Source organism: Asparagus officinalis, chromosome 6, assembly GCF_001876935.1.
Source record: "Asparagus officinalis chromosome 6, Aspof.V1, whole genome shotgun sequence".
Classification (NCBI taxonomy): Eukaryota; Viridiplantae; Streptophyta; class Magnoliopsida; order Asparagales; family Asparagaceae; genus Asparagus; species Asparagus officinalis.
The window spans coordinates 71686608-71695940 of NC_033799.1; positions in this window are offsets into that span (position 1 = coordinate 71686608).

Below are 9333 nucleotides of genomic sequence, written 5' to 3' on the forward strand. Positions count from 1 at the left end.
TGTGGCATGATATGTGATGTTGATGGTCAGCTGTTGACAAAGATTTAGAGGACAAACCACCTCTTGACTTGCTTTGCGAGTGGGACGATAAATATCGCCTTTTTAGTCGGCCTTAAAAGTTGTCAACCTAGCCTTGTAGAGCAGATGCGGGGGGTCGACTCAGAAGGTGAGTCCGAGTGAGAATGTCCCTCGACTCGGCCCAACTTGGGAAGGGACAAGTGTCCATGCCCGTCTGACTTGTCTCTTGACTGGGGGGCTAATGTGATGATTAGTGTAAATACGGGGCACGTGTTGACTCCAGAGGGAGGATTAGCACTTAGGTTATAAGATGACATAACACTGACCCCTTTTGCTTGAACTCGGGGTAGTCGAGTCCGAGTGAAATAAAATTGCTGCTGGTCGGGGCCCGAGGTGCATTTATGAGGTGTTGCTAAAGAGTATCTTCTGATGTGACGTTGTTGACGTTATAGAATGATCTTGAGACACCGTTGCCTCGATTCTCGAGCAAGGATTGTAGGCTAATCAAAGCAAAGATTGCTTCAATTCTGGAGCGGTTGCCTAGTATTTTGAGTATAATCTTGGCCCTTGGTTAAGAGCTAAGTCGGATGTTGGGATCTTGCCACCTGCCGGCCCTTCTGCTTATAAGTAGGACCATTCCGCGATGGGGAAAATTGGTTGCTCTTTGAAAATATTGAACTTTTCTTCTTTGAATAATCTCCAATCTACTCCATACTCTCTTCTCCAGTGATCCTTCTGCTCTGATGGCTTCTTTGTCTTCGATGGCTAAGAACAAAGCCTAAATAAACCACCGTAAAAAATTTCGCTCGAAGGTGTCATTTCAAAAATTTCACTCGAAGGTGTCATCATTGCTACCGGAGGCTCTGTATGGCAAGTACAATGCCCCCAGGGGATTTGCCCTCATGGCGGCAGCATGCACGCAGGCGGTCTTCGACCATCGCATTATTATAGCTCCGGTGTACCTGAAACATTTGGAGTATGGGTTGCGCCTGCTCCTACATCCTTTTCTCCACCGTGTCTTCAAAACTTTGGGGTTGTCTCCATCGCAAATGATGCCGAACTCCATCGCCACTCTGGTGGGATTCATCATCATTTGTCACTGGCTAGGAACCGAATCGACTCTAAGAGTTCTTGTCCATCTCATCTACTTCAAGGTGAATCACCAGGAGGACCATTATTATCTCCAGGTCATGGGGGGGAAACAAGATCGTCTCTAATCTCCCGAGTCCAACAAGGATGCAGGCAGTGAAAATTACCTAAGTGTCAAAGCCCGCCTGCTAATAGCTTGGGCTTGTTTGCATTCAACGAAGCCTAGCAGAGCTCGCCCACAAAGCTCAATCGCTTGTTTACTAAGCTCGCCCACTCGAGCTCAATCACGCCCAATTGTTGAGTTCACCTGCAGAACTCAACCTCTCCTTTATTGAGCTTGCCCGTAGAGCTCAACCTCGCTTGTCTATTGAGCTCGCCTGCAGAGCTCAATCGCCCCCTGTTCATTGAGCTCGCCTGTAGAGCTCAACCTTGCCTATCTATTGAGCTTGCCCGTCTATTGAGCTTGCTCGCAGAGCTCAATTGCCCATATTCATTGAGCTCACTCGTAGAGCTCAACCTCGTCTGTCTATTGAGCTTGCCCGTAGAGCTCAATCTCGCCTGTTCATTGAGCTCGCCCGTAGAGCTCAATCTCGCATGTTCATTGAGCTCGCCCGTAGAGCTCAATCTCACATGTTTATTGAGCTCGCCCGTAGAGCTCAAGCATCGCCTGTTAGCTTGACTCGCCCGCATGAATCAAGCTCGTCAAATCATGGAGCTCGCCAGCACGATTTTAACCTCGCCTGAATGTTTCGCTCGCCCGCACGAGCCAGGCATGCTTGTAGGGAGTTCACCCACACGAACTCCGCTTGCCAATGAACGCCAGCTCACACGTTGGAGGGGCCCGCCAGCCGACCCCGTTTGTTTGCCAAGTTCACCTGCAAGCTCGCCTGAGCATTTAGACAGCTCTCAAGCTCGCCCGTAGGTTCGCCAGCCTCGTCTGAGCAATGCAAGCGGGCTACTTGCTTGTGGGGGTGGCCTACCCACTTCTCACGTCCTGGGTGATGATGAGGAATGGTTCTCATCACCCCTATAGTGGTCACATCCCACAGCTAGGGGAGGGCATGATGCTCCTCACCCATTAGTAGCCAAATCCCACAAATCAATGGATGACACATGTCATCCCTTGCCTATTTAAAGCCTCCTTCAGTCAACATGAAATGGGTTGATTAGCTGGGCTTGGCAATTCTATTGGCAAGGCTCTTCAATCAGAGACATTAGGGTACGGCTACATTAGGGTCTAGACCCTGCATATCTTCATAACTCTAGGAGAAAACATCAATGTACTCTTGAAGGAGAATTATTAGGTCTTTCTTTTCAATGAATGGTAGACTTAATGAAGCTAGGCTTGGGGTTAATTTCATCGCCTATGTTGATTTGAACTACTTTATCTTTGGTAAGTGGTTCACTGACTTCAAAGCGCAATTCCCATTGCTTTTCAAGATGTCTCGCCCATGAATCATCTTTAGAATCTTCGAATATTTCACATTCATTGAGATCCATAGAATGGCCATAAGAGACCATGTTGGCCATGAATTCATTAAATATGGTTCCAAAGCTGACATTAGAATCCTAGTTGAACATATCTGAATAACTACTTAGAAAGTCGTTAGATGCTAGTCCTATTTGTGACTTGACTTCAGGAGAAATATAACTGAGTCCTTGTTTGGTCCGATAATAATAATTGAAAACCTCTCCTTCTGGAGTAAAGAGGATTAAAGGAACTCTTAGTCCTCAATTAAAATTCACCCCTTGTTTAACAGTGAGACAGTATCCCATTTTTACTATAATGTGCTAAGACTTTTGGCAACATCGAGAGAATTCTAGTGCTCCTTTAGTTTCTTCATCACTGCCTGCTAAGTGAGGTTGTGGCTCCACGTTTCCAAAGATGGTCGATTTTAGGGTGCCTCCCTTTGGTTGGACTATGAAAGTGGCATCTTCTGAGTTTTCTAGTTGCTTTTGAGCTGAGTAAGACTCGCTTATTGGCATATGCAATGTCGGTTCTGAATCTACCCTTGACATCAGAGTTTTGACCTTAAGTTTTCAGACTCAGAGTCTAAAGAATAGTCATAAGCAAACTCTTCTTCATTCAAGATCAAATCACCTTGATTTTTGGCGAACTGGTCGATACAGAGGCCCTCTAATTTAATTACAAGTAGATCTATCTCCTAGATTAAATCATCATCAGAATCTAGTTCAACATGTGCTTCATTACCGTTATCCTCGTCATTGGGAAGGACTATCTCGATTGTATGATTTTCATCATACAAGAGAGAGTCGGCGAAGTAATTTTTCACCCCCTCGAAAGGATGCTTTTCGGCCTCAACTCTTTGTTGGACCCTATATTCATCAATGTATTTGAAACACTGATGAAGTGTTGATGGGATGAGCATGTTGGAATGGATCCAAGATCATTTGAGAAGAAGATTGTACGGTGTTTCAACGTCAATGACATAGAAAGTCACTTCCATCTTCAAATTTCCGATCTGACATTTAAGTTGGATCTTTCCAAGAGATCGGTTACTGTTAGAGTTGAAGTTGGTTATGATTGTAGAAGTCTTTGAGAGCTTGTGAAGGAGAATACCCATGAAACTTAAGAGTCTTTATGGAATTATGCTAAATGCAGATCCTGGATCAATGTGAATCATTTTAACCTTCGCCGACCCTATATTACCAGTATAGTAAAGGGGGTGATTATGATGGTGATCTTTAACAAGCATATCCTCCTGAGTGAACATGATCCAAGGTGCCTATCACTAGAATTGATAGCACTGCTTGTGTTCTTCGTCCTAAGGGGGCTCAATCTAGTGGGCGAGAAACGCCTCATTGTCACTCAGAGCTTCTTTCAAAGCTTCTCCTGTTTCCTTAGACAAATGTAAAAGTTTGAATAAGGTTATACAAGTTGGAATATTGACTAACTGGGCCATGATATCATACTAAAATGGGGGCTTGTTGGGGACATTGTAAAGCCTTATCGAACAATGTTTCTTTTTTCTTGGTCAGTTTGGGTTGTTTGGATGTTTCAGGTTTATCATAGTCCTTTAAATAATCCCGGCCAGATCTTGTCCCTTCCATGGCCATATTCTCTCCCTCTAAATCGGTGAATGAAATGATGTGTAAGGATTCTTCTTTAATGATTGTGGAGATGGAATTGCAATACTTCATCTTACACTTGTTCTTGGATCTCTGAAGAGCCCAATCCTCATCTTGGAGAAAGTCAGGATGCACCCACATCATTTCACCTATTGTTATGGTGAGAGGGACTAAGCCTTGGCTTTGTTGGTTCTGACGGTCATAGTTGACCACTTCCATCCTTGCGGTAGAAATGGTGACAATGCCATTTTGGGCTTGGAATTCTAGCATGGAGCCACATTAGAGAGTTACCATGTTGGTAGTGACTTTCTTTTGCTCAGGTTTGGGCTTAAGGATCCCTGATTCGATGAAGGTCTAGATCTTATCCTTGAGGATGTAGCAATTCTTCGTCGGGTGTCTAACATTTTGTGATTAAGGCAATAGCCAGGGTCTTCGGTCTTTCCCATTTCTTTAGGGTGTTGAGCTTCAGGAAGTTTTAAACGATTTCCTTTGTTGAGTACATGGAAGATGGCAGCTGTATGCTCATCCTTGAATGAATAATTGCGCTAAAAGTTTTTTCTTGGTTCTCTTTGCTAGTTGTTATTTAGATTTTGAACCCTAACTGCGAAAGTCTCTTTAGCTTTCGGTTGTGAAGTATACCCTAGTTTGCCTTTGTTGCCCTTGAAATTGGTATGAGGCTCAAACTTGTTGAAAAGTTCTGATGATTTTTCTGCTATCTCAACTTGTTCCATCAAATCCTTTCATGTGTGTGCAGTGACGACACCCATACGAGCTTCAATCCTTGTTACGAAATTATGTCGACAAATTTAAAGTAACATCGGCAGAGGCATATCTCGACATCACAATATCAAGTTGTGGTATTTCTCAATGTATTCCCTGGTCGTTTCATTTCCACTTTGCTTCTCAGAAAGGAGTTTGGCTATGGTAATATCAGATTGTTCCTTGTGGAATTGTGAGAGGAATTTTGATTCTAAATCTGCCCATGATCTGATTGAACCCTCGAGCAAATTTTAGAACCAATCAAAGACTACCAGTGAAGGGTACCAATGAAAAGTCATGTCTTAATGGCGTCATTACCTACTATGCTTCTTATTTGTTGGTGAAAGTAGTAGATATGTTAGTTCAAAGAATCTTTACCATCAAATATATGCAATGTTGGCGGCTTGAATTTCATAGGACACGGAACCATGTCCCATTCGACCGAATAAGGTCAGGTAATACTAACCTTCTTGAGCTCAGTTTGTTGAGAAAGATCGACGAGCAATTTCTGAATATCCTCCAAGGCTTTGCTTCTTTACTTGGCTATGAAGGTATTGTTGTTTCCGATCTTGCATGTTCAGAATCTATGTCGTTTTGATGCTCTTGATCTTCTTCTGAGGAGGATTTACCAATTAGTTTTTTTCCCATTTGAAGAACTTGGTTGAGGTTGAGATGTCAGTAAGAGTTGTTCAACCATCTTCTCTAACTGTTCAATCCACTCATTTGAGTCTTTTTTTGAGCAATCATTTGAGCAATAAGATCTTCTCGGTCCATCACATTTGTATTCTAGTATCACTCTTGACTTGAACTAGGGGTTCCATTAGATGTTATGGTGGAGTTGGCGTCGCTAGACGTGGGTTGGTACACCTAAGATGAAGTCTGTGATGTCTGCGCTTGGAGGGAAGAGTAGTCGAAATGGATCGCTGCTCTTTCTCTTAGGCTAGTGTGACGATACACACCATCAGCTTCTGGTAATATGAATCCAATACTAGGAGAATACATTAGATCAGGCGAGCTATATCTACTTGCTTCCTCGTCTCTAGAAGTCACACTTGTCTTATTGACAGTGAAGACATGTGTTTTACCCTTTGGGGTACGTCGTCGTTGTTTAGTTTGAATTTCTGAAGACTCAGGACCATGACTAAGGCAGCTAAAAAATGATTCTTTTTTAGGAGTAGCTTTACATTGGCAACTTTTCTGAATTTCAAGACTACTTCTTTGAGGGTCGCACAATATTGACATTGGCCAGCTCTTTTCAGAGATAGGAATTCTCCTAAATCGCCATTAGTTCCAAGTTGAAGGCACATTTGATGCCAACTTTGCTATCTTTAGCCTTTCAATGCAAACATCGCTTATGGCGACGTTGGCCAGACTTTTATGCAGCAGAATTATCATTGATGATATTATTCACTTGTGGGAATTTAGATGAGGGGTTACCCTATTCTTAGATTCTATCGAGGAAGAATAGTAAACATCGCTAGATGCTTTAAATCAAACTTCTAAAGGAGTCTAGACTGATGTCTAAGATTAACAACATCTTGACCTTCGTTCAAAGCGAGGGTTGAGATTTCTTCGCTCTTGGTGAAGTTCGTTTGGCTCCATCTAAGCTCACGCTGTCTTTGGTGAAGGTCGCCTTTACACACAGGGGTTTGTTTAGACCCGAGATTCGCACTGAATGAACTTCACAACAACTATGTACAGTAGCTGTTGATGATAATTAGTTCGTGGAAATGAATTTCTCAAAACTTTGCTTGGTCAAATTCAATGACCAGCGATTCAGCAAAAGACCCGAGGGTCTTAGTGTCTGTGTGTGACACAATTTTCTCATTGGAAGAGAAAGAAGTCCCCAACGGAGTCACCATCTTGTTTTGGGTATTTTGTATTATAATTGACATAGATTACAATTGAAAGATTATAGTGAAATGAAGGAAAATTTATATTTTCTAGGATTATTTTATATGTTCTGATGGAACATAGATCTTGCATTCTGTTGATGCGCTAACTAAGACGACGAGTCTTTTGCTGTTGATGAGAATTTAGTTGCTTGAAAAATAGCTCAGTCTTCTCTTAGTAGTCTTTCTCCATAGAATTGCAAGTGCGATGATGATGATCTCCCTATGCGTGTGCATTTTTAGTTGATGCTCCAGAACCCTTAAAATGAGTAATCTCCTCTCTTTTTACAGGCTAAAAGAGAGAGTTAATAGCTTTAAATTATAGATTAATTAGCTATTAGAGTAGGAATTAGTAAAGAGCAGTTATTCCCCTAAAATAGCTCTCAAAATGGCTATTTAGTGAACTTCGCCGACTTAATGAAGTTCACTAAAGACCTGGGCGAAGGTCGCTGAAGTCATGATTGAGGGTCATTGAGGACATGGGAAAGACTTCTTCGGAAGTGATGAGTTGGTCCACTATAATTGCCATGAGCGAAGTTCGTTGGTTAGCGAACTTCATATATGAGTTCAGATTTCACCCAGAATCCAACTTGTGTTTTTGTCAATGTTTGTGTCAAAAATTGTATTTTTCATTAGCATTAAACATGTTATAACCGTTTATATAAATTCAAAAAAAAGAAAAATTGATCTTTTTATAAGATCTTCTTACACAATAAAAAATAAAGATTATAACTTTATCAAACAATACACAGATCCTATTTATTAGCCTCTATTTACGTGAGATCTTTACCTGTGCCGGGGACACGTTAGTCTGTGGACCGTCGCGGATCAGATCCGGTTAACAGAAGATTGATTAAAGCTCTAACTTCACAAAGGAAGTAATCGCTGAAGTGATAATCTCGACCAAGCGAGATTACGACTCTTCTCGAGATCAAAATAAAGTTTGATTTGGAGGAATGGGGGAACGGGCTTCATATCCTTCAAAATCTACTTTTTATGCATAAGAATTCACCAAGATCTTGCTAGCCTCTCTCAAATTCGTGGCTCCCTTCAGATTTCCTTTTATGAGGGTGCTAGTGGTGTATTTATAGGCTTTAAATGTCATGTTTGTGGATAGGAATGTCGTGTTTGTGGATAGGGTAGAAGAACAACTGTTATTATCCGTTTAGGTGAGTTCGGTTATGTAATAACTTCCACACATTTAAAGATAACCCCACATGTTTATGGATTACTCCAAGGAGTTTTTGAAGCCAATCTTATCAGAAAACATGTCAGGAGCTGACTTGGGCGAGAGTCACTTCGACTGTCTCGTACATGTCCGAGACAGCTTGGACTATCTCGGGTATTTTGGTCTTAACTCTTTCGTCCAATCTCAGAATGATATGATTAAAGATGCGTTGAAAATCTGACAAAGATACCTATAACTTTTGTCTTTTGAGATTCTTCAGATTCGAACTGCATCATAGCTAAAATGTGCAAGACATAATTAGTGTCTCGCAGGTGCGAAACAGTCTGGACTGTTTCGAGTGTTTTGGCTCTAACTCCCTCGTTCGACCTCAGAATGAAGTGATCCAAGAAGCGTTAGAATGCTCACAAAGATCTCTACAACCTCCCATGGGCAAGACACTCATGGGATGAGCAAGACATAAGTGGTGCTTACTCCTTTATGGGTGAAACGTAACCCCAGGTCGAGTCGCTTCTTCATTATTGTATCATCCCGTTGATTTGTATGCTTTATCAACTCACTTCGTGCGTTTGTTAGCTTCTCTATGATATCAGATAATCCTTCTTGATTTGGATAATAATGTTCTTCGTTTTCTCTTCGTCTTGAGCTGCGTGCAGGAACACATAGGTAATTTTTTATGCCAACAGATACCCCCTCCAAAGTGTTTCGTTCTCGTTTCTTTTATAGAAGAGTCTGAAATACTTTGGATATGATACGCCTAACCTTTAGTCAGTTGATTTCTTTAGCTTTCTGTCTACCCAGTATCTTATCGAATAGATAAAATTGTTTTGGTGCTGCGTTTATCATCTGACCGTTGTCAAAATCTTGAACTGAAGTTGGTGTGTAAGTTTTTGAATTTAGCTCGTGTTATTGAGTTAACATTGAACCGATTGTCTTCATCAGGAGTTGGTATCTGAAACACGATTGATCTCCTTGAAATCATCCATTGACCTGGATTTTTTCCCTTGGCCTTATTTTGGTGAAATTATCGATGCGTTGATCGGTATCGACCTTCACTGTAACGCGTTGACTGGCGTTAACCCTTGTTGTAATGTGTTGACCGGTGTTAACACAATTTATACTCGTATGTTTGCTAGAGTCTACACAATTTAAACTCTTAAGGCATTGGAGCGTGGTGGTCCCAAATGTTAGGGCTGCAGAACCAACTGTTGAAGATGATTCATCTGCATGTATGAATTTTATCCTAAAGTTGTTGGATCAGCTATTGGAGCTGATACGACTATCATTGTAAATGCTTTC